General features: G+C 36.5%; 1 protein-coding gene and 1 non-coding gene across 4 annotated transcripts in view; one reads left to right on the top strand and one right to left on the bottom strand.

The window, feature by feature from the left end:
• Positions 1–27,355, bottom strand: part of IL1RAPL2 (interleukin 1 receptor accessory protein like 2) — a 1,231,199-nt gene that overhangs the window by 90,460 nt on the left and 1,113,384 nt on the right. The gene's annotated exons all lie outside the window — the stretch shown is intronic.
• LOC112131083 (U6 spliceosomal RNA) lies at positions 2,407–2,513 on the top strand. The gene has a single exon (XR_002913231.1). It is a non-coding gene; the product is annotated as a U6 spliceosomal RNA (small nuclear RNA).

The following is a 27,355-nucleotide window of genomic DNA, read 5'->3' as shown; positions in this document are numbered from 1 at the left end:
TATAAAATGCATTGTCTATGTTCCATTAAATTTACTGTTCATCTGAGTAGAAGGGTGGTTTACAGAGGCTAGGAAGGGTAATGAGGGTTGGGGGGATGGGGATGGTTAATGGATACAAAAAGTAGTTAGAAATAATAAATAAGACCTAGTATTTGATAACACAACAGGGTGATTACAAACAAAAATAATTTATTGTACATTTAAAAATAACTAAATGAATATAACTGGATTGTCTGTAACACAAAGGAAATATGCTTGAGGGGATGAATACCCCATTTTTGATGATTTGATTATTAGGCATTGCATGCCTGTATCAAAACATCTCATGTACCCCATAATATAACACCTACTATGTACTCACAAGATTTTTAAAAAAGTTTATTGCTCATGTGTTACTCATATTTTATGTCAGTACTGAATCTTACAGACTAATATTTATGTATTGTGTTTTCTCTCTTTTTTTATTATTCACTTCTATTCTCTATACATTTGTCAACATCTCTTGGTTTTAGTTACCAGGCACAGGATAATGTAACCATACTTTTGATATCAGGCAAAGAATTGGAGCTTCAGGAGGTGACATAAACTCCCTATTGGCACTTAACTTCAAATAGGCAGGGGATACAGCTTTCTTCTCAGGAAATGTTCTTCTAGAATAGCTTCACTTCATTAATAGGCTAATATGTGGTAGAATTTGACTACACTGCAATCTCCATCAGAACATTATTTAACTTCCATTTAATCTTTTTTTCAGAGGATACATACTAGGGACAATTTTGGCCCTCTAGGGTACATTTGGTAATGTCTGGAGCCATTTTGGGTTGTCAGAACTGGTGGGAAATGCTACTGACATTTAGCTGGTAAAGGCCAGTGGTGTACTACTAAACAGCAGAGGACAGCCCCTTCTTCCACCAAAAAAATCTTTCAGATCCTAAATGTCAACAGTACTGAGATTGAGAGAGCTTAGATTAGTGTGTCAACAATGCTGTTTGCCTGCTATTGAACTGCTTCATTTCAAATAAGGATTACCAAGAAAAAAACACTTTCTGACTTTTGTAAAATCAGATTGTTAAAGTTGTCTGCAACTTAATGCAAGTATTTCTCTTTGTTTGTTCTATAGAGCCTGGTGATTAGGAGTAGAGGAAATTACAGAAGTTTAAATAACACAGAATGAGAAAAGTAGTGTGAGCTTTAGAATGTGCAGTATATATAGATGCTTATTGAATAAAATCATCAAGTTAAAGAAGTTTTACTTGTCCTGTAGGATCCAATGCTTACATTTCATTCAAAGAGGGTCAATTTCTCAGCAACTGTTAGAACTAGTGACATTTTCTTTGATCTGGCAGTGTTCAATGACAATTTTCCCTTGTAATCTAAGTTATCAACTTTAAAATATCTTCAACACACAGAGCTGGAAACAGGAAGACAAAACTATACTAAATTATTTACATTATCCAATGAAAAAGTAACATGTCTTTTAAATGTAACACAAGTGTTAATAAACACTTGTAATAAACAAAAACAAGAATAATAACAACCACAAGAGACACTGGAGACTTTAAAAAATTGGAGGTTTACTTCACATAGCAAGCAGCAGAAAATGATGAAATTACTATGTATCTTGTTAAATATAATTTAAGAAGAAATTTCATGTCATACCTGATCATTTAGTAAATAAATACGTCATCACTAAAGCATTATCATTTAGTATAACTGTTTCTCTGATATAATAGCACTAGCTGAGGAAAACAAAAATACTATGTAATTATTATTGAGTTTTGACAAGGTGTCATGTAGTTACACATTCAGTTGTTACTATGTAATTATTGAAGAAGACATTTATCTAACACTTTTGTGCCTTGGGAAGCAGCCCATGCAATGTGGTATCAAGCTAAATCTAATAGGAAAACCAACTTCCCAATATTTGTAGCAGTAACCTTTAGCAGGTTCCTTTAGAGACATAGATGTTCAAGTGACGGAGATTCCCTTTTGCCAAAGGGGGATCATCAGATACAAGAGAATACCTTTTTCCTGCATTACTTTAGTTAGCCCCATCTTGCTTTCCTGTGTATAGTCCCTAAGTGGATTCTATTGAGTCTGATGCCATCAAGGAAAAGATAAGTTTTCTGTGGTCTCTTCATAATCAGCTCAGTCCACCTAGGGAGACTGAAAAGCTCTCCTGCCTTCCAGCTAACCAATCATGGAGAAATTGTGTCTAGAAAAATATTTATCATTACCAACAGACTGCATCAAACTATGATGAGATGGAAGCTACTGTGAATGAGCTCTAGTCTGGCCTGTGATGTTTCAGTGATATTAAATGAGCTCATTACTTTCTACCAGTGGAAGAGGTACCCAGGTGGATACAATTTTTATTTTTAAAAATTGTTTTAGAAGCCTTATGCTGTGCTCACTTCGACAGCACATATACTAAAATTGGTACAATACAGAGAAGATTAGCATGGCCCCTGCACAAGGATATCACGCAAATTCATGAAGTGTTCCATATTTTTAGCTAGACTAATAAAGAAGAAAACAGAGAAGAATCAAACAGACACAATAAAAAATGAAAAAGTGGATATCACCACTGACCCACAGAAATATAAACAACCATCAGATAATACTACAAACAGATCCATGCAAATAAAGTAGAAAATCTAAAGAAAACAGAGAAATTCCTGGACACATACACCCTCCCAAGACTGAACCAGGAATAGGTTGAATCCCTCAATAGACCAATAATAAGTTCCAAAATTAAAGCAATCATAAATAGCTTACCAACCAAAGAAAGCCCAAGACCAGTTGGATTTACAGCTGAATTCTACCATAAATATAAAGAGGAGCTGATACCATTTCTTCTGAAACTACTCCAAATAATTGAAAAGGAGGGACTCCTCCCTAACTCATTCTATGAGGCCAGCATCATCCTGATACCAAAACCTGGCAGAGATACAACAAATAAAGAAAACTTCAGGCCAATATCCCTGATGAACATTGATGCAAAAATTCTCAATAAAATATGGCAAACCGAATCCAGCAGCGCATCATGAAACTTATCCACCACGATCAAATTGGCTTCATTCCCAGGATGCAAGGCTTGTTCAACATATGCAAATCAATAAACGTAATTCATCACATAAATAGATCTAAAGACAAAAACCACATGATTATCTCAATAGATGCAGAAAAGGCCTTCAATAAAATCCAACATCCCTTCATGTCAAAAACTCTCAGTAAACTAGGTATTGAAGGAACATATTTCAAAATCGTAAGAGCCATTTATGACAAACCCACAGCCAATATCATATTGAATGGGCAAAAGCTGGAAGCATTCCTCTTGAAAACCAGCACAAGACAAAGATGCCCTTTCTCACCACTCCTATTCAACATAGTATTGTAAGTTCTGGCCAGGGCAACCAGGCAGGAGAAATAAATAAAGGGTATTCAAATATGAAGGGAGGAAATCAAAATGTCCTTGTTTGCAGATGACATGATCCTATATCTAGAAAACCCCATCGTCTCAGCCCCAAAGCTTCTTAAGCCGATAAGCAACTTCAGCAAAGTCTCAGGATACAAAGTCAATGTGCAGAAGTCACAAGCACTCCTATACACCAACAACAGGCAAGCAGAGAGCCAAATCATGAATGAACCCCCATTTGCAATTGCTACAAAGAGAATAAAATACCTAGGAATACAGCTAACAAGGGAAGTGAAGTTCCTTTTCAAGGAGAACTAGAAACCACTGCTCAAGGAAACCAGAGAGGACACAAACAAATGAAAAAATATTCCATGCTCATGGATAGGAAGAACCAATATCATGAAAATGACCATATTGCCCAAAGTAATTTATAGATTCAATGCTATTCCCATTAAACTACCATTGACATTCTTCACAGAATTAGAAAAAAACTATTTTAATTTTTTTATGGAACCAAAAAGAGCCCATATAGCCATGACAATCCTAAGCAAAAAGAACAATGCTGGAGGCATCACGCTACCAGACTTTAAACTATACCATAAGGCTACAATAACCAAAACAGCATGGTAATGGTGCAAAAACAGACACAGACCAATGGAACAGAAGAGAACTCAGAAATAAGACTGCGCATCTACAACCATCTGATCTTTGACAAATTTCACCAAAAGAAGCAATGGAGAAATAATCCCTCATTTAATAAATGGTGCTGGGAGAACTGGCTATCCATTTGTTCAAAATTGAGACTGGACCCCTTCCTCATACCTTATTAAAAAATTAACTCAAGATGGCTTAAAGGCTTAAATGTAAAACCCAAAACTATAAAAACCCTAGAAGAAAATCTACACAATAACATTCAGGACATAGGTATGGGCAAAGATGTCATGATGAAATAACCATAAGCGATTACAATAAAAGCAAAAATTGATAAATGGGATCTAATTAAACTAATGAGCTCTGCACAGAAAAAGAAACTATCATTAGAATGAACAGGGAACCTACAGAGTGGGAGAAAATTTTTTCAATTTATCAATTTGACAAAGGTCTAATATCCAGAATCTACAAGGAAATTAAACAAATTTATGAGGCAAAAACAAACAACCCCATTAAAAAGCAGGCAAAAAACATGAACAGACACTTCTCAAAAGAAGACATTCATACAGCCAACAAACATATGAAAAAAAGATCAACATCACTGATCATTAGAGAAATACAAATCAAAACCACAATGAGATACCATCTCATACCAGTCGGAACAGCCATTATTAAAAAGTCAAGAAACAACAGATACTGGCGAGGTTGCAGAGAAAGAGGAACACTTTTACACTGTTGGTGGGAATGTAAATTAGTTCAACCTTTGTGGAAGATGGTGTGGCAATTCCTCAAAGATCTAGAACCAGAAGTACCATTTGGCCCAGCAATCTCATTACTGGGTAGATACCCAAAGAAATATAAATGATTATATTACAAAGATACGTGCATGTGTATGTTCATTGCAGCACTATTCACAATAACAAAGACACGAAATCAACCCAAATGTCCATCAATGGTAGACTGGATAAAGAAATTGTGGTATATATATACCATGGAATACTATGCAGCCATAAAAAGGAATGAGATCATGTCCTTTGCAGGGACATGGATGAAGCTGGAAGCCATAATCCTCAGCAAACTAATGCAGGAACAGAAAACCAAACACCAAATGTTCTCATTTATAAGTAGCAGCAGAACAATGAGAACACATGGACACAGGGAGGGGAACAACACACTGGGGCCTGTCAGTGGGTGGGATGGGGGTAGGGAGAGTATTAGGAAAAATAGCTAATGCATGCTGGGCTTAATACCTAGATGATGGGTTGATAGGTCCAGCAAACCATCATGGCACACGTTTACCTATGTTACAAACCTTCACATACTGCATATGTACCCCAGAACTAAAACTAAAAATAAAAATAAAGCCTTATGCTTCTGGGAAGATAGAGTTGCTATAATTTCTCCTATTTTTCCCACGAGGTACAACTAAGCTGTCTGGATATTATGTATAAAGCAAACATAAGATGATGCTGAAAAACAGGGAGAAGATGGCAGACAGGCTAAGGACTACAGGACACAAGGAATGACACAGTGGTTAGGTCCCTGGGTCTTCTTTGTGTCTCATATACACCAGACTTGTTACTAAACAAGCCAGAAACCCAGAAATGGCAACAGTCGCAGACATAAAAAGCCCAACAAAGATGTGCTCTTCCTATCTAAAAGACTAAAAAAGGGGAAGCCTAGAAAGATAGAAAGCCTTTGGATAATAATTATTATAGTCCAACCAAATATCACAGAAAAAAATATGGTACCACCCCTGCCCATGCCAGCAAAGGATAATTGGAGAGCCTAGAAATTCACTCTTAGGATGCTGTAACAAGTTGTGTAGCACGCCATTGGGATGGTATCAGAGATTGCCAAATAGAAAGCTAAGACTTTAATCCCTGCTTGTTGTTAATGAGAATCACACTCCTCTTGCCCCTTTGCAGTATCTATGTGAGACACCATGTGAGAAGTCTGGACTTCTACCCCGACTCAGCTATAATGAGACATCCCTCTACCCCCTACAGGGGTTCTGTCAGAGGAGGCCTTTCACAATTGCCAAGTAATAATAAAGCCACCTCCACCAAGGTATCAGTAGAGACCATGGAAGAACCTGGAACTCTCACCTATGTAGTAGTAGTTAGGAGACTCTCACTTTGGCTGTCAGTGGAAGCTGAGTGGGGAACCTGGGCTTCTACCTTCACCTAGCAACAATGAGCTAATTTCCCTATTTTCCCTGATGGAGCAGTATTAGAGAAAGACAGCTAAAATAGAAGATTTAAATAAGAACATAGTACAAAACGTCTAGGTTTAAATTGGAAGCTAGTAGTTATATAAAAAATAGGAAAATCTCAAAAAAAAATGAACAAAGATAATGGATACCAACACCAAGATGACAGAGATGTTAAAATTATGTGGCAATTATTTAAACAGTCATAATAAAATACTTCAGCAAACAATTATGAAGATACATGAATCAAGTTTAAAAATAGGAAGCCTCAGTATAGTAATAGAAAGTCCCAGCAAAGAATTAGAAATATAAAGAATGAAATGAAAATTCCGGAATTAAAAAGTACAATAATTGAAATAGAAAGCTCAATAGATGGGCTCAAAAACAGAATGGAGGGGAAAGATGAAATAAACCACTGAATTGAAAATAGAATAGTAATTACTCATTCTGGACAGTAGAGAGAAAATAGACTAGAAAAAAAAATGAATAGATAGTCTAGGACCTGTGTGACTATAACAAAAGGTTTCACATTCAAGCCATCGGAGTCCTGGGGAGAAAAGGAAATGATGTTGGTACTCAAATAAATAATGCCTAAAAATGTCCCATATATGGCATAAATATAAACCTATAGATTTAAAAAGTTGGGTGCACCTCTAACAGGGTAAACATAAAGAAATCCATAGCAAGACACATTATATTTAAACTTCTAGAAACTAAACAGAAAGACAAATTTTTGAAAGCAGACAGAGCCAAATGACCCCTTATCAACAGCTGAAAATCACTGCTCTTAGTCAATATGTTGCTGGAAGTTCTAGCCAGTGCAATAAAGCAAAACAATAAAATAAAAGACATGCAAATTGGAAAGAAAGAAATAAAACTGCCTCTATTTCCAGATGACATAACGTCTATGTTGAAAATCCTAGGGAATCTATAAAAAAATAAAAAACAACTCCTAGAACTAATAAGAGAGTTTAGCCATGTTTCAGGATATAATATAAGCATACAAGAATCAATTGTATTTCTATAAACTAAGCAATCAATTCATAGACACCAATTAAAAATATAAAAACCAGCCAGACGTGGTGGCTCATGCCTTTAATCCTAGCCCTTTGGGAGGCCAAGGCCGGTGGATCACCTGAGGTCAGGAGTTTGAGACCACCTTGGCCCACATGGCGAAACACCATCTCTACTAAAAATACAAAAATTAGGGCGTGGTGGTGGGTGCCTGTAATCCCAGCTACTCGGGAGGCTGAGGCAGGAGAATCGCTTGAACCTGGGAGGCAGAGGTTGCAGTGAGCCGAAATCGCACAGTTGCACTCCAGCCTGGGTGAAAGAGTGAAACTCTCTCTCAAAATAAATAAATAATAAATAAATATTACATATTATATATTATGTATATATATGGTGTATATATACCATATATATATACACACACACACCCCAAAGAATATTTTAAATATAGTGTCATTTACAATCATTGAAAAAATAAAGTACTTAGGTGTAAATCTAACAAAACATGTGCTGGACTTGTATGTCAAAAATATGGAACACTGAATAAATGAATCATAAAGGATCTAAATAAATAGAGAGACACAGTGTGTTCGTGAATTGGATGACTCATCATAGTACAGATGTCAATTTACCCCAAATTGTTATAAAGGTTTAATGCATTACTATCAACATTCCAGTTAGATTTTTTTTTTTTTTTTAGATATAGACAGGATTGGCCGGGCGCGGTGGCTCACGCCTGTAATCCCAGCACTTTGTGAGGCCGAGGCGGGGGGATCACGAGATCAGGAGATCGAGACCATCCTGGCTAACACTGTGAAACCCCGTCTCTACTGAAAATACAAAAAGTTAGCCAGGCGTGGTGGCGGGCTCCTGTAGTCCCAGCTACCAGGAGGTTGAGGCAGGAGAATGGCATGAACCCGGGAGGCAGAGCTTGCAGTGAGCCGAGATCGTGCCACTGAACTCCAGCCTGGGCGACAGAGCAAGACTCTGTCTCAAAAAAAAAAAAAAAAAAAAAAAAAAAAAAAAGATAATAGACAAGATTACACTAAATCTATGTGAAAAGTCAAAGAACTTAGAATAGCTAAAACAATATTGCAAAAAAAAAGTAGGAAAAATCAGTCCATTTGATTTCAAGATTTATTATATAGCTATAGTCATCAAGACTGTGTGGTCTGATGGAGATACATATATATATTTATTTATTTATATATATGAACAGGAAACCCAGAAATAGAGCCACATAAATATTCCCAGCTGATTTTTTACAAAAATGTAAAAGTACTTCAAGCACTTCAATGGAGGAAAGACAGGCTTTTCAACAAATGGTGCTAGAAAAACTGGACATCCATAGGCAAAAAATAATGAACCGTGAACTAAGTCTCACAAGTTATATAATAAAAATAATTCAAAATGGACTGAGGACTTAAATGTAAAATGTAGCACTGTAAAAGTTTTAGAAAAATAAACAAATGCAACATTCTCAAAATAACATAATTACAGAAATGTAGAGAAGTTTAGCGGTTGCCAGGAGTTAAATAGGGGATAGTGGTGGGAGGGAAATGGGTGTTACTATAAAAGTGCAACATGAAGGATTTCTGTCAGGATAGAACTGTTCTGTGTTATGATACTGTATCAATGTTAGTATTTTGGTTGTCGGATTGTGCTATAGTTCCAGAAGAGTTTACCACTGGGGAAAACTGGGTAAAGAGTATATGGGATCTTTCTGAATTATTTATTACACCTGCATGTGATTGTTAAATGGTCATCTCAAAATTTAAAAATTAATTAGAAAAATTGCTTTGGGTGGAAAAAGAAGAGAAGAATGCAGCAAGACCAGGACAATGTGATGCTTGAGTTTATCTTCTAAGAAATGAAGTCTCAGGTATTTGGCTATGGGGTACCAAGGTGAAATTGTGGGTGGGACGAGCCAGGATTTTCTATACATACTTAATATAAAATGTTTACCCCTTTCACATTCTTTGGGGACATTAAGCACATGTGCAGAAGACGGAGAAAACTTGAACCAATGAATCCCAGAAAGCGTACTGAATGAGAAATAATCAACATGGGAAATCTTTTATTGCTTTTTTGTACAAGGTTAAGAAACACCCACCCTGCTTTTTATTCTAACTTATTTTGGAATCCACATAATTCACAAAAATAAGTAATCTTATTTTTATTTAAATATTGTTGAAAACACGGTAAAGATCACAAAGAGATCAACTAATTGTGAGCTGTAGCTTGCTATTAAAATAATGTTAGATAATTTTAAAATGAGATCCTTCTACCCTCTGTCAGTCCACAGGCTGTTAAATACTACACATATTGGGCCTACATTCCATTTCCTCCTCTTATTCGAGCCATGACATGGATGGATGCTCCTTTCGAGGTCTATGTTAATGATAGTATTTGGGTACCTGGTTCTGTAGATGATCCTTGTCCTGGCCAACCATCAGAAGAAGGAACTCCTTTCAATATCACTTTAGGTTTTAGGTATCCACCTTTGTGCCTGGGACCCACTAATGGATGTCTCTTACTAGATATTCAAACACGGGCGGTCACACTACCGTCTGGTCACTCTGTCCCTCCTTTAGGACACTTGGTATCAGGGTTCTCATTAAAACCTCTAAGGCAGATCAAAACAGGAATCACTGATTATATTCACACATCCCAATATAAGCCTTTAGGACCTGCGTGTCCTCTCAACTTGTCTTCAAATGCTGGCAAATTAATATGGAAGGACTGTGTTAGTTCAGAAGGAACTGTATTATTTAATTCTTCTCACTACACCATTGTTGATTGGGCTCCCAAAGGTCATATTACTAATGATTGCCCTCAAGGTCACAGAGACTGTCAACATTTTCTCTATGATATTACTTATCAAAAAAGTAGTGACAACCCTCCCCTATTATATTGTAGATTTAACTCCTTTTTTCCTCTTAAATGGAAAGGGGCAGGGGTTGCCCCTCCAAAGCCAAGGCTCGTTGTTCCCCACTTAGGACCTGAACATTCAGAATTATGGAGATTAACCATAGCTATGACTGGTATGAGAGTTTGGGCTGGAGAAAGTGTTATAAGTAAATCCACCTTGTCACCTTGAAAACTAAGTCAACAGATTGATTTACACTACTATTTCCATACAGCCAAAAATATCACTATGGCAATTGTCAAAAGGCCAATTCAAAGATGGGACAGTAAAGATTATAAGGACTTATACACCCTCATTGCTAATGTCCACCCACCACCTCTCACACAACCTATTCCCCCCACCCCACATTCACAAAAAAGAGTACCATCCCAAAATATGTATACTATCTATATGGAGTCCAACAAAACTATACCACTTAAAAGTTGTGTTAAACCACCATATATGTTATTAGTATGAAAGATGCATGTTAGTTCAAAAACCAACATAATTACCTGTGTTAACTGTCACTTGTATACTTGTATTGACTCATCCTTTAATCAATATCATAGCATTTTAATAGTCAGAGCCAGAGAAGGTATTTGGCTCCCCGTAGCCTTACACAGGCCTTGGGAATCTTCCCCTTCTATCCATGTTATTAATAATATTCTACAGAAAATTCTTAAAAGGAGTAAATGATTTATTTTTATATTAACTGCAGTAATAATGGCTTGATTGCTGTTACTGCGACTGCTGCTACTGCTGGAGTTGCATTACATCAATCTATTCAAACTGTTCATTTTGTGGATAAATGGCAAAAAAATTCTACTTGGATGTGGAATTCTCAGTCAGGTATTGATCAAAAATTGGCCAATCAAATTAATGATCTAAGACAAACTTATATGGATGGGAGATAGAATTATGAGTTTAGAACATAGATTATAAATGTAATGTGATTGGAATACTTCCGATTTTTCTATAACTGTTTCAATATAATGAGTCTATTCACAATTGGGAATCGGTAAAACGCTATTTACAAAGAAGTGAAGACAATTTAAGTTTAGACATAAGCAAGCTAAAACAACAGATTTTTGAGGCCTCTCAAGGACACTTAACTGCTTTACCCAGTGCTGAAGTTTTAGACGGTATCTCTGAGGGGTTATCTAACCTCAACCCCATTCAATGGGTAAAATCTTTGGGAGGATTCACTACCATTAATTTTGTTCTGTGTATAATTTGTGCTATTGGTTTATTGTTCATATGTAAAAGCGGAAAAAAATATTCTTCAATCCAGTCATGATCAGCACCAAGCTATGATTGCTATGGTTCATTTAAATCAGAGAAAATGGGGAGATTTAGGGAGACCCCCCGAAACTATTGCTATGGAATAAAAGATGAAATGCTCCTGATTATTGTAAATACAAAGTTGCACGCAGGATTGTGTAAAGATAATGCCAGGTTGGACTGCCAGAATGAGCCAACAGCACATGATGTGCTTCCCCCTGCAGAGAGCCTATGAATGGACGTGCAGTCAGGGAGGTTTCACATCACCAAGATTCCTATCCCAGAAAAGCAGATGTTCATAGCTCTGGGAATGGAATGCGACCCTTGTGGAGAGCCTATAAATGGACTCATGAGGGGCGCCTGTCCATATGGGTAAGATAGGGCTATAAATGCCCTCATCTTGCCACGGCTCTTCTAGGCCTCTTTAGGGTTAAGGCATGTTGCCTTCTGAGAATTTCTGGTTTAACCGGTTGTCTAGCTTCACGTCCTGTTTCTATGGATTGTTTGTAACCAGCTTTTGCTGCAACTGTTACTGCTGATTAATATCTTGCTAATCATAGGTTATGGAAAGACTGTGTTTCTGTTTTACGGCTCTGTTAGAAATTACTGATGCACACACTCTATTGTAAATTCCTTTCTCTGTATACTGTACTTCTGCATACAGATGTTATATTAAAGAATTACTTCATCCCCATGTGACCATCTTACCTCATAATCAAATGACACTAAATCCCTCACTAACCTACCCCCGCCCTCACTAAACTTAATAATAAATGCTGGTATATCCAGTGCATTGTTGGCACTGTGGGACCAGAAGGCAGTGACCCCCTAGACCCAGCTTTCACTATCTTGTGTGTGTCTATTATTTCTCGACCTGCCGATCCACCTGGGAACAAAGAGAGAGCCCCGTCGCATTGTGGGCTGCTGGCCAGATCCCGCAATAGATTATAAAGCTAAGTGGGTTTTTTATTAGTTTTTGAGTTGGGGGAAGTAAAAATTTCTGTATTTTGTACTTCATGTTTGCTCAAAACAGCAAAAAAACCCATTTTAAAAAACTATTAAAAGGACAAAAAAAAATCCAGTTCAATAAACACATACTCAGCTAGTGAATTAATATTTTATTTCAGTCACTCAGTAAACAATTTAAAGTGAAATTTAATCTCTTCTAATCTGTCAAAATGAAAGAAAACATCTTGTTATTTGTCTTTTTCAGAAAAATAAGTAATGTTAAATAATATTATGGTGAATATAGTTTTCAGAAGATCAAGTGTTTTAAAATTCCATCCATAAAAAGGTAACAGGTTTTCTCTTGTAGATTGTCTTTTTGTTCTCCCAAATGATAGGAGGAAAAACAGTACAACATGATGCTTTGTTGAGGTGGCTTAAATTATACACACACACACACACACACACACACACACACACACACACACACACGCATAAAATAAAGGCTCATAAAATTTCCTTTTATGTAAGGCTGAGCTCCTTGGGCTATAACTATTCAAGACAAGGATGAAAGTATGAAAATCCACTATGCTTGCTGGCTTGACTGATTATTTATCAACTACAGTTGGCCCTTGAACAATGCAGGGGTTAGGGCCGCTAATCCCCCGCCCACACGCAGGTAGAAATCCACATATAATTTTGACTCACCTAAAACTTACTTCTAATAGCCTACTGTTGCCTGGTCCCTTATCAGTAGCATACTTAATCAGTTAGCACATATTTTATATGCTACATGCATTATATACTGTATTCTGATAATTTAAGCTAGAGAAAAAATGTTATTAAGAAAATCATAAGAAAGAGAAATCTTGTTCATCATTTCCTTGATTGGTTCTCTCACAAATCCTGTGAAGTTATGCACAATATCTGGACACAGTTTTCTCCAGCAGGAGTTTATTGTTTTGGGCTTGATTGTTTTCATGGCTTTTTCTATAACAAAGACAGCATCTTTAATGGTGTGATCCTTCCAGATTTCCCTGATGCTCTCTTTATTGAGGAGGTTTTCTTCCATAGCATTGACAATCTTTTCCACAGAGTATTGTATGTAATGAGCCTTAAAGGCTGTTATGGCCCTCTGATCCAGAGGCTAGATTAGAGACATTCTGTTTTGGGGAAAGTAGACCACTATGATGCCTGTGGTGTTGAACTCACAGGGGCATCTGGGTAGTCAGGGGCATTGTCCAATATCAAAAGAACTTTAAAAGGCAGTCTCTTACTGACAATGTGCTTCTTGACTTCAGCATCGATGGAACCAATCCAGGAAAAGGGTTCTCATTGATTGTCCAGGCCTTCTTGTTGCACAATCAACAGACTGGCAACTGGTGTTTATCTTTTCCTTTAAAGGTTCAGGGGTTACCAGCTTTATAAATAGGAGCAATCCTATCATAAACCTGACTGCATTTACACAAAAAAGTAGAATTTGCCTATCTCTTCCTGCCTTTAATCCTGGTGCTTGCTTCTCTTCCTTACCAACAAATGTTCTTTGTGGCATTTTTCCCTAGAATATGGCACTTTCATTTGCATTAAAAACCTGTTCAGGAAGATATCCTTTCTCCTCAATGATTTTCTTAATGGCATCTGGAAACTTATGCTGCCTCTGGTTGTCAAAAGCTGCTTCTCCTGTTATCTTGACATTTTTAAAGCCAAACCTCTTTCTAAAATTACCAAACCATCCTTTGTTGGCATTAAATTCTTCAACTTTGTATGCTTCCTTTTGTTTTAAGTTATCATATATTGACTTGACTTTTGCTTAAATCATGTTAGAGTTTATAGGTATGCCTTTCTTATAGCAATCCTGCACTTACCTAAAAGCTGCATTTTCAATACTAAATAAAAAGGCATTTTTCAAAAAGTGCAACATTTTTGGTAACTGCAGCAATGGCTTCACAAATTTTCTTTTCTCTCTTTTTTTTTTTACAATAATCTTCAAGCTGGATTCTTTTACCTTGAAATGGCAGGCAACTGCAGCTGCAGACCTCAATCTATGGTACATAACAAGCAATTCAGCTTTTTCCTGTCATGTCAAGACTTTTCTCTGCTTCTTGGGGACACTTCCAGCATCACTTGTGGCAATTCATATGGGTTCTCATGGTATTATCCAAAGCTTATGGTATTGCACTAAAATCAATGAAAACTACATGAATAACACCAGAGGTCACTTTTTTTCTGTGATATTCAATTTATGGGCGAGAGGAATTGCTCACATGAAGATGATTAGCAGCACACAGCATTTTAAGTGGATACTCGCAATACCTGAGCTCACTGCAATAACAACAGGAGGTAGCTACAAAATTATTATAGTAGTATAGTACGGACTACAGTTAATTTTATGCAGTTATAATTTGATACTGCATATTTACATTTCTTTACATTTCTCTCAACTGGGAATGGCACCATGTATGATCTGTGTTTGTATAAGTTTTGATACATTTAAACTTTTTTGATACAGGGTCTTTAATTTTAACTTTTCATAATATACTTTTGTATATTATAATTGTGTAAATGATAAAGTAGACTAGGATGTACATATATTTTATGCATTCATTACATAACTTTTTCTTATTGTTTTGATATTTCTAGGTTAAGCAATTCATCTCCTAGTTTTTACAAATTGTCACAACTCTCCAAAAATTTTCTGATATATTTGTGGAAAAAGACCCACATGTAAGTGAACCAACAGAGTTCAAACACATGTTGTTTTAAGGGTCAACTGTATAGGTAAGTATCATATAGAAAATCTCCTTTACCATTTTTGAGAGATGTGATAGGCTAATTGTTAAAACCTATGAATTATCCTGTTACCTATTTCTATGTAACAAATTACCCTAAAACTTAGCGACTTAAAATAATCAACATTTATTATTTCACAGTTTCTGCTTGTCAGATATTTGTGTATGGCTTAGCTGGTTCTGTTCAGTATCTCCTAGGAGGTTGAAGTCTTGACTAGGTCTTCAGGATCCACTTCAAGATGGCTCACTTACATGGCTGTTAGCAGGAAGCCTCAGTTTCTCACCATGGTAGGCCTCTCCATAGGATACCTAAATGTCCTCATGACATGGCTGTAAATTTCCCTCAGCGCGAACGACCTGAGAGAGAGCCAGTGAGGAGGAAGACACAGTACCTTTTATGATCGAATCACCAAGGTGACACACACCTGCCTTTGCTTTACTCTATTTGTTAGAAGTGCATTAAGGTCAGCCCATACTCTAAGAGAGAGGAACTAGTCTCCGCCTCTTGAGGGGAGGAGTTTCAAATAATGTGTGTATATTTTTCAAAAGCACTACCATGGCTAACTTGCTTATTCTGGGCATCTTTCCTTGTATCAGTTGATGACACTAACATTAGTCACACATCCAATAAGAGATCGGGTACACAAAACGCAAGCCATATAACATAAAGGTCAGTGTAAAAATCTAAGATTTTACAAAGGGAGATTCTGAGAGTTCTGTCTTAGATGTGGAAATCAGCTCATAAAGAGATGTCATGCTAACAGAGCTTTTCAGTTGCTATTCCCACTCATAAGCATGAGCATTCTGTAAGTATCACTGGAAGAGCTTCTGATGTACAGAAAAAAAAAAAAAAGCATGAGAGCAGTGAAAATTCTGGCTTCGGTGGAAGATAAAGTAGGAAGAGTATAGAAGAAAAGGAATGAGAGATAAACACTGATTGAAGATTTTGCTAAGATAGGGAAAGTTTCTGTGAGTGACAATAAAGGAGGTATGCTTTAGATTTCACAGTGTAATTAGACAACTGGCTAATGATTTAATAATCTATTTCTTTTGCTGCTATTTTATCTGAAGTTTGTAGTGGAATGGATCTAGCTCAGGATTGCCAAATCTACTTTGCAGTAAAGAAGAAAATAGACTTTGAAAGTAAGTCCATATCTTTAGTAAATAAAAGATGAAAAATATTGCATTTATTTTATGGAATACTTTTTAACTAGTTTTAAAGGGAACCCTCTGCAGCAACTCCAGTGTCAACTGAGAAGTAGAAAAAGAATGCAGAATGGCTTTCAAGCTCTTTCTCTTTTGAAAGTAGTAAGCTGCTCTGTGAATCAGCTGACAGAAATTAGAAACTGATAAGTATTAGACAGTTACAATATTTGAGATTCTCAGACCGGCCTCCAGGTATTTTTATAGTTCCCCAAATTCTTCTTGTTATTGATTTCTAGTTTTATCCCATTATGGTCAGAGAAGATTCTGAACATAATTTCAACTTTTTTTTTTTTTGGTCACAGAATTGTAAAATTTTGTTTAATTTAATTTCAACTTTTTTGAATGTTTTAAGACTTGTTTTTTAGCTCAACATATGGTCTATCCTCGAGAATGGTCTATGTGCTGCAGATAATAAATTGTATTCTGCAGCCATTGGATGAAATGTTCTGTAAATATCCAGTAAACTCATTTGGTCTATAGTACAGATTAAATTCAACGTTTCTTTGTTGATTTTCTCTCTGGAAGGCCTGTCCAAGGCTGACAGTGATGTGTTGAAATCTCCAGATATTATTGCATTAGGCTGTATCTCTCTTTATCTCTAGTAATATTTGCTTTGCATATCTGGGAGTTCCATTGTTAGGTTCATATATGTTTATAATTGTTATATCCCCTTGCTGAATTGACTCCTTTATCATTATATAATGATCTTGTCTCTTCTTACAATTTTTGCTTGAAATCTATTTTTTCTGATATAAGCATAGCTACTCCTGCTCTTTTTTGTTTTCCATTGGCATGAAATATCTTTCTCCATCCCTTTATTTTTAGTCTTTGTGTGTTTTTATAGGTAAAGTGTGTTTCTTGTAGGCAATATATCACTGGATCTTGTTTTTTTTTAAATCTATCCAACCACTGAACATCTTTTGGTTGGAGAGTTTAGTCCATTTACATTCAATGTTATTATTGATAAGTAAGGATTTACTCCTGCCATTTTGTTATTTGTCTTTTTATTGTTTCGTGGTCTTCTCTTCCTTTTTTCCTTCCTTCCTGTCTTCCTTTTAGTGAAGGCAGTTTTCTTCAGTGATATGTTTTAATTTTTGCTTTTTATTTTTTATATATCTGTTTTATGTTGTTTTGATTTGAGGTTACCATGCGTCTCGCAAATGATATCTTACACCCTGTTATTTAAAACTGACAATAATTTAACACTGGTTGCATAAACAAACATGCAAAATGAAAACTACTAAAAACTCTACACTTTAACTGTGTCCCCCTGCTTCTTCACTTTTTAAAATTTCTATTTATATCTTACTGTACTATGTCTTGGAAAGTTGTTATGGTTATTATTTTTTTATTTCTTCATCTTTTAATCTTCCTACTCAAGATATGAGTAGTTAACATACCACAATTCCAGTGTTGTAATATTCTGTGTTTTTCTGGGTACTTACTATTAACAGTGAGTTTTGTACCCTCAGATGATTTTTTATTGCTTATTAATGTCCTTTCCTTTCAGATTAAATAACTCTCTTTAGCATTTATTGTAGGATAGGTCTGGTGGTGATGAAATCCCTCAGCTTTTGTTTGTCTGGGAAAGTATTTATCCTTCATGTTTGAAGGACATTTGCACTGGATATACTATTCTAGGATACAGTTTTTTTTCTTTAGCACTTGAAATATATCATACCACTCTCTCCTGGCCTGTAAGGTTTCCACTGAGAATCTGATTCCAGAACATATTGGAGCTCTTTTACATGTTATTTCTTTTCTCTTGCTGCTCTTAGGATCATTTCTTCATCCTTGACATTTGGGAGTTTGATTAATAAATGCCTTGAGGTGTCTTCTTTGGGTTCAATCTACCTGGTGTTCTATAACCTTTTTGTAATTGAATATTTATATCTTCTTCTAGGTTTGGGAAGTTCTCTGTCATTAAATCTTTGAATAAACTTTCTACCCCAATATCCCTCTCTCTTTCCTCTTTAAGGCCAATAACTCTTAGATTTACCCTTTGAGGATATATTCTACATCTTGCAGGTATGCTTCATTGTTTTTTATTCTTTTTCTTTTGTCTCCTTTGAGTATTTATTTTCGAATAGCCTGTCTTCAAGCTCACTAAATCTTTCTTCTGCTTGATCAGTTCTGCTGTTAAGAGAATGTGATACATTCTTCAGTATGTCAATTACATTTTTCAGCTCCAGAATATTTTTTATTATTTTTAATTACTTCAATCTCTTTGTTATGTTTATCTGATAGGACTCTGCATTCCTTCTCTGTGTTATCTTGGATTTTGTTGAGCTTCCTCAAAACAGTTATTTTGAATTCTCTGTCTGAAAGGTCTCTATCTATGTCTCTCCTGGATTGGTCTTTGGTGCCTTATTTAGTGCATTTGTTGAGTTTATGTGTTCCCGGGTGGTGTTGGTGGTTTTTTGTTGTTGCTGTTATTGTTGTTTGTTTGTTTGTTTTGTTTTGTGAGACAGAGTCTCACTCTGTTGGCCTGGCTGGAGCACAATGGCATGATCTCAGTTCACTGCAACCTCTACCTACCAGGTTCATGTGATTCTCATGCCTCAGCTGCCCGCATAGCTGGGACTATAGGCACGTGCCACCACACCTAGCTAATTTTTTTTTTTTTTTTTTGAGACGGAGTCTTGCTCTGTCACCCAGGCTGGAGTGCAATGGCGTGATCTTGGCTCACTGCAACCTCCGCCTGCCAGGTTCAAGCAATTCTCCTGCCTCAGCCTCCCAAGTAGCTGGGACTAAAGGCACGTGCCACCATGCCTGGTTAATTTTTTTTTTTGTTTGTATTTTTAGTACAGATGGGGTTTCACCATGCTGGCCAGGCTGGTCTCGAACTCCTGACCTCATGATCTGTCCGCCTCTCAAAGTGCTGGGGTTACAGGCGTGAGGCACCACACCTGGGCAATGTTTTGTATTTTTAGCAGAGACAGGGTTTCACCCTGTTGGCCAGTCTGGTCTTGAACACCTGGCCTCAAGTGGTCCACCTGCTTTGGCCTCCCAGATTGCTGGGATTACAGGTGTGAGCCACTGTGCCTATCCTCTGGGGGTTCTTGATACTTGTGGATGTTAGTCAGTGTCTGGATATTAAAGAGTTATTTATTTTAGTGTTTGCAATCTTAGCTTGTTTGTGCCCACCCTTCTTGAGAAAGCTTTCCAGGCATTTAACGGATGTGGGTGTTGCAATGCAAGATTTTTGTAACTATAGTCATATCTGCTTTAGGGGGCACCCAAAGCCCAGTTATACTGTGGCTCTTGCAGACTTGTGGAGGTATTGCTTTTGTGGTCTTGGTTATTTCCCTGGATCACCAAGCAGAGACTCTTGTTCTCTTCCCTTACTTTCCCCTAAACAAGTGGAGTCACTCTCTCCACGCTGAACTGTGTGTAACTGGAGGAGGGGTGAGTTAACGATTTTTTTTTTCTAACTTCTTAGTCTATGCAGCTTTCTGTGAGAAGGATGGGTCCTATACATTATTAATGTACTTTAATAGTTCACATAGACTAATAGTATTATACTCTAAGGTCCAGTTGGCCAGCCACGTTATAATAATCTTATTAATCGGACTGTGATCTATTTAAGTAGATTTTAGAAAGTCCATTTTTTTTTATTTGGTGCTTCCAAACATGATAGATAGCCACTATAACAGGCCATTGGATTAATGATGATAGGCCGGTTGCAGTGGCTGATGCCTGTAATCCCAGCACTTTGGGAGGCCGAGGTGGGTGGATCACCTGAGGTCAGGAGTTCAAGACCAGCCTGGCCAACATGGTGAAACCCCATCTCTACTAAAAATACAAAAAATTAGCCGGGTATGGAGGTGGGCGCCTGTAATCCCAGGTAGTCAGGAGGCTGAGGCACAAGAATCGCTTGAATCGGGAGGCGGAGGTTGCAGTGAGCCAAGATCGTGCCATTGCACTCCAACCTGGGCAACAAGGTTTTGAAACTCCATCTCAACAAAAGAAGAATGATAATGACTATGTTGATTCAGGTCTTTTAGTACACCACTACATGCTGAACTCTCTAGTGGGAGATAGAAGCAAAGTAAGACATACCTCTCAAGTCTAAGAAAGTATAGCTCTGAGTAAGGTACATGTTCACAATATCAAGATACAGATGGATGAGAAAACACAAAGTTGGTCACCAAATTATCTGAGACATCCCGAAGAGAGGAATTTCCTTAGAAATAATGTTATGAAAATTAAACAGAACACTTATACTTCCCACTGTAGGTAGTAGACACACAGAGTTTGATATACCAACTGATGGAACTGGCTGAAAGTACAAGTACAATTAGGTTCAAGGAGAATTTAGAATAAATTTCTAAATGACAGACTCATAATAAATTAAAGATGGCTAGGAATATATAGGGATGTCCTCAATTTTTTATTTTGACATCACAGATAACATCATTCTACCACTATATATCTTCATGCTCTTTTCAGGAATAGCATGAGTGTGCAGGGTATGTGTTTATGTGTGTGTATGTAGTAGTAGTAATAGGAGTAGTCAGAGTCAGAGTCGTAGTAGTGTGATCATAGATTTTGTAGGGCCTATAAATGTGACAGAGGAAATGGACTCTATTTGCAAAGGTAAAAAGAAATCTAAAATAGTTTGTCATGGTCAAAGATATTAATGGAAAGTTATATGTAACCTATGTGTGATCCATGAGTCTAGAGAAAGTCAGAAGTAGAATAAACAATATTCTGAACAATGAGTTATTGCTTTCTTTAGAACAGAGAATATGTGCTTCTTGTGCAGCTAAAACCAGGACTCTTGATTTGAGAGACAGAGGAATCTGTGATATTCTTTGCAAAATTTGTCAACTGTACACCCTGTGAAAAGAGAGAAGAGAACCAAAAGACCTCTCGAGCAAAAGATATTGCCACAAAGGCCTCCAGAAACCATACCACTTCTTGACAGGAACCCAAATGAGTGATTGGTTAGGGCTTATGGTCTCTGCTTTGCAGGAAAATAAAACAAAGGTAAAGTGTGTACTAAAAAATGATATAACTACTGGACAATACATTCTTTGGAGGGATATAGTCTGTATCTCAGTTATTTTCGGTCTCCTAGAACACATTATGTAGTACTTCTCACAAAGTACGTGCTCAATAAATGTTCCTTTTTGTTGAATAGTAGTAAAAAAAAAATAACCAAACAGGTTGTGATATGAAGACTTGCTATTATGCAATGGCAATTATTTTCCTTTCATGTATCTACTCCAAAACAAAGATAATGCAAATAATGGGGGTATGCATATGTAGAACTCACTTACTTATCTTTTCTCCCATCACCTGCTAACCTCTATAACAATAAAAGATTTTTAAAATGGGAAATTAAAATTAAAAGGTACATACCAATCTCCCAATATTTCAATTCCGACAAGAACCTGTTAACTAAAACAATTGAACTCATGGACATAGAGAATGGAAGGTTGGTTACCAGAGGCTGAGAATAGTAGTGGGGGGTTGGAAGGGAGGTAGGGATGGTTGATGGGTACCAAAAAATAGAATGAATAAGGCCTACTGTTTGATAACACAATAGGGTGAATATAGTCAATAATAATTTAACCATACATTTTAAAATAACTTACAGAGTATACTTGGATTATTTGTAATTCAAAGGATAAGTGGCGTAAGGGGATGGATACCTCATTTTCCATGATGTACTTATTTCACATTGCATGCCTGTATAAAAACATCTCATTTACTCCATAAATATACATACCTCCTATGTACCCACAAAAATTAAACAAAAAATGTATAAAAGCAAAGACAAGAAAACCTGATAACTGCAATGATAAAGGAAGGGTGCTGTCAGATATACCACGTTGATGCCAACGGTCTAATTCCTTAATCAACAAAATATCACTTTTAGAAGGACTAAAAATCAAAATGAAGAGTGACATAATTGTGACACATTCTACTGTCTGATTCATGCTTTTTCAAAGATCCAGGTTTATGGCTAAAATGTTAAATGAATTCTCTTCATCAAAAATGTGTTCTACTTGTACTCTGACATTCAAGTAATACAGATAATTGCAAAATAGGCTAAAACTGTTTATAACATTTTTGCAGCCGAACAAGTCCATTGGAACATAAGAAGAGCAACATATTACAGAGCTTAATAAGCCAAAAGTCACTAAATAATTGGCAATACAGAAAACAATTTCAGAAATAGAAATGATGATTTTGTAATTAAAGAAATTATATATGTATATAGAAATGATTATTTTGTAATTAAAGAAATTATATATGTATACAGAATGAGATGGGTTGGGATGAGATGGGATGGGATGTTGTATGGTGGAAGAGATGGGGTGCCCCATGAGTTTCCACTGTCACAGACCAAAGATTGGTACTTTGTGCCTGGGTCCTGATTTAGAGCCCAAGCAGATGTTTGCTTCCAGCACAGAAAAGTGATACTTGGACACTTTTTAGGAACAGATCAAGTGTATGACCTAATATCACTTATGTTAGGCTTATGGAAGAAAAAAACATCCAAAGTTTTAAAGTACCAAATGAAAAGGTGTCAGCCAGCATGGCCATATTGAAGAAACTTCACTCTCAGAACCACAAGAGGATTTTCCACCATTTCAACCAAATCTAAAATTTATTGAAAAATTCACACTTCCCTGGGGCTTCTGCCTACCCTTGCTCCAGGGATTGTCTGTCAATGGGATAAGTGGGAAGAGCAGGAAGGGAGAATTAAACTGGAGAGTGATCTGTACCCTAGGTGTCACAGATTTTCCAAATTCATTTTCTTTCAGCCCAAATTCTGATGACAGGAAAACAAGTTGATGTGTTTCTGAAAGCCATAGTGGTGTGTTCCAAAAAGCAAAGAAGGGAAACTATTCTAAAATAGGAAGTCAATAAATGCCAGAAACATGACTTTGGTTGCAGTATTAAAATGGAGCTTATTTGCAGAAAAGCAAATAAAATAAGATGTTTTTAGCCTGTTTGGTAATAGATATTGGTACACAAGCAATGGAGAACTAGAAAGGAAGGCTGAGGACTTTTAAATATTTAATTTAAAATATTCTGACTGAAAATAGTCAAATAAGACCATATTTGATACAGTTTTGAAGGCAAGCCACTTATCAACTTCTCAAATTTACTATAGCCATAATCCATATTATTACTGAATATTGATTATAAACTTTATTCAAAATATCAAAGAAACATCTCATCAATCCAGATTTAAACCTTCATGTTTCACAGGCTAAGGTAAGAGATTAAAGGAGATAAAAGAAAAGTAGAATTTGAGCCTATGGAGTGTTGACCTAGAGAGAAGCTAAGTGGCCTAAAAGAAAAATTAGCTCTTATTCCTCCATTTGGGTAGAGGAGAGGGAGACCTAATTTCTATCTTCTGCTGGCCTCCAGAAATATTGACAGGAGTTTATAATATTTCACAAAGTTCTTCTGGAGTGTGGAGTTTAAAAGATTTAAGCATTCAGTTTCAGCCATCACCTCAAAGGTCAAAGTATGACTAACTCACAGCCAAGCCACTGGAATCTCCAGGGCTTGCTTTTGAGATTTCTGTGGCTTCTTTTTCATCCTTGGATCAAGTCGGGCACTTTTGAAGTATGTTACTTGTAGCAATTCAATTCTCTAACATAAGGGGTGTGTGTGTGTGTGTGTGTGTGTGTGTTTGTGTGCACATACACAGACACACACACACAACCACACTTTGTATACATACTTTGACAATCACAAAGGAGACTCAAAACCAGTTTATAAAGAAGACTGATACTCAGCCTCCTGAATGATCCTCCTGCCAAATATATGTACAAGCAAAAACACATACACAAAAAACAGTGGATGGCCCTGGTTCTTTTAAGACAAAACAATTTAATCTCTGAGAGGAAGGAGTATTTATCTTGAGAAATTTTAAAGACATACCTTCAAGTTAAACTTCATATGAGTAATACTTGTTTGAGTGTGAGGAAGGGAACACGTTTTTCACTTTTTTCCTAGGTTTTAAAATTGTTCTACTTATAGGCAAAAAATAACACTACTGCCTACTGCATTAAAAGAAAAAGTCTCAGCAAGAAGGAAGAGAGGAAGAAAAAAAAGGAAGGGAGGAAGGAAGGAAGGAAGGGAGGGAAGGAGGAAGGGAGGGAAGAAGGGAGGGAGGAAAAATGACCACACAATCTCAGATGCATAAAATATCATTGCTATATCAGATATAGTTTAAATTTCTTTGCCTGGATTCTTACACTAATTGAGTTTCAAAAATGTTTAATTTTATAATACATCTGTGATGCCATTACTGTGCCAAACAATGGGTCGAGTTTCCATTTTTCAGCATCACAAATTCTTTCTCTTATTTTGATGTGTCATATTCTCATGCATTTTTATATGCAGAATTAAAGGAGGAAATTCAAGTTTCTGAAGAAAACTGAAATTTCCTAAGAAAACTGAAAAAGGAGGATATTTTTTAGGGATTTCAGAAGCTATATTTTCCCTATTCCATTACTATATCATGCTGCTCAGTTCAGCACCATGTTGGTATTGTTTCTTTTGGTTTGTTTGGCTTTTGTTTTGTGTTCCTATCTATATTGTGAACAAAGCCAGTATTTTCCCCTTCTCTTTTATCCCTCATAGATTACAGCACAGTATTTGTATACAGTAGATGCCCAATAAATATTTGTTAATGAAGCGATAACATACCATTGATGCTACAAGGTGCAACTTGACCTGATCCTGGTCACCCTTCCCATCCACTTGTCCATCTCTTTTTTTCATCCTTCCATACAGTACTATGTTTATTGTGGGTTTATTACATATTTTGCATTTACACTACTATAAAAATTAGTATAAGCCACAGTTCTTCCCTTCAAGTCTTACAGTTTACTCATGGAAATAATATTATGAGAGAAACTGTGAAGTAAGATTAATAAGTGGTAAAGATAATAAGTATTATCTGTTCAGAGAAGGGGGCATTACTGGAGTTCAACTGGTTAAAAAAGGTCTCTTGGAAGAGAAGCTATTAGAAATGAACTCTGAACAATAATCTGTATCACATAGTGTCCTTGCAAATACTAAGTGTGATAATGAATTTGAAGGCTTATCACAGTGTCTTAACGTGGTCAGCCACCAGCAAGTAGTATCTATGATGACAATGATAATAATTTCAGTAAAATGAAGAGAAAGAAGATTGGGTAACTGGAGAGGATGGTAATTTTCAGGTAATAGAAATCATCTGAGCAAGCAGTGGATTTTAGGATAAGCATAACATGATAGGAACAGTTTAGTTAGAAAAGAGGACACATTCTGAGGAATCAAAATAGCAGAGGAAGGTTCATGTCAAGATTAAGAACCTTGAGTGTGAGGCTGATGAATTAAGAATTTTTTATAGGCAGTGAGGAGCCTCTGGCATTTGATGGGTTCTTGCTAGAATCAAATGGATCTGTAGGTTCTTTTACCAAGACAGGTGTATAACATACCTACATGTCAGCCAACACAACTCAGTACGAAGAAAGATTCAGGCAATCAAATGATAATTTTAATCTAAAGTTGCCAATTAAGTGGACTGACAGTTTCTCTTTCTAGCTGAAGCCACCTACCCCCTGCCTTAAAATTACTGAACCAAATGGTTATTTTGACATGGACACTGCAAATGTGGCTCTAAAGGCATATACTCGGTGAAGGTCAAGTGAAAAGTTTATAGATTATATGAGGATATCATTGTATGGGATCACATTTTCTCATACTGCATTACATTTTGAAATTATAAAACAATAATTAGTTATTAAATTGGCTTAAAACACTAATTGTGCTAAATACTGTGCAAAGCCTGCATCTGCTTTCAGGAGGTCTTCACAGGGGAGTAAACACATGACTGAAAAGTGAGAGAATTAACAAAAGGAGAAAATACAGTATTGGAAAATAGAAGAACAGTGAGGCAGAGTTGCAGTTTTCAGCAATCCAAGAGGGCACAAAAGTCACATAATAAATTTCCATAACTAGGAATAACAGAAATTGAAACCCCATTAAGTGAAAATATAATGCAAAAAGCACATTGTAAAATGAGCACCTTGGGGGACATAGTGCAAATAACATATAAAGATACAGATTTCACAGAATTATAGAACTAAGAAGAATCTTGAGATATCATTTTGTCCATTCTCTTGATCTTCATGCAAAACCTCACCTCAGCCATCTCACACAAGACAGAATCTATCCTGTTTGAAACCAAAATGTAAAACAGCCCAGAGGTAATTGTATAATCTCTAAAGTAATGTATTCTTGATGTTTGACATCCTTCATTGCCAGTAAATTCTTCCTTAAGCTTTCTCCTGCTATAGTGTCATTTCCTGTGTCTCCACCCTCTCTGCAGATGGGGAGCATCTGGTCCTAATGATTGTCTTTCAGGTCCTAGAAGACCATTACTAAGTCACCTCTTAGCCAGCTCTTCTATGGGCTGAACAATCTTAATTCCCCTTGGTTTTCTCTTCTTCGGCTGATTTTCCTGCTGTTTATCATGTCTGTGTGGGATAGCTTTATAATAAGAAAAACAATCTTGCTGTCTTTCATGCCAAATAGTCATACAATTAAAGCTCTAACTGTTTTAAAAAAGAGCATATATCCGCCTAGGTTCCTAAGGCCAAGAATATTTTAAAAACTAGCTTCTTTTCCTTTTCTCAATGACAAATGCCAGTGGAAAATCTTACTTAACCTAAAAAACAGTATTTCTCTAAGGACTTGAACTGTGCAGAAGAATTATTTCTGGAGTGGACAAAAATCAACCTTTTTTTCTGTCTTCATGGGTAAATTGCATAGTTACATAAAGGGATAATTTACTCAAAGTGTCACTGACACAGGAAGCTTTACCAACTTACATAGCCTCAGGCAAAGGTTATGTTCCTGAACTCTGAACCCGCCTTTCCTAGCTCTCCTTAGTAACCCAAATAGAGCTAATG

Source organism: Pongo abelii, chromosome X (genome assembly GCF_028885655.2).
Source record: "Pongo abelii isolate AG06213 chromosome X, NHGRI_mPonAbe1-v2.0_pri, whole genome shotgun sequence".
Lineage (NCBI taxonomy): Eukaryota > Metazoa > Chordata > Mammalia > Primates > Hominidae > Pongo > Pongo abelii.
The sequence above is the reverse complement of the archived record's forward strand: the minus strand, read 5'-3'. Positions and strand labels throughout refer to the sequence as shown.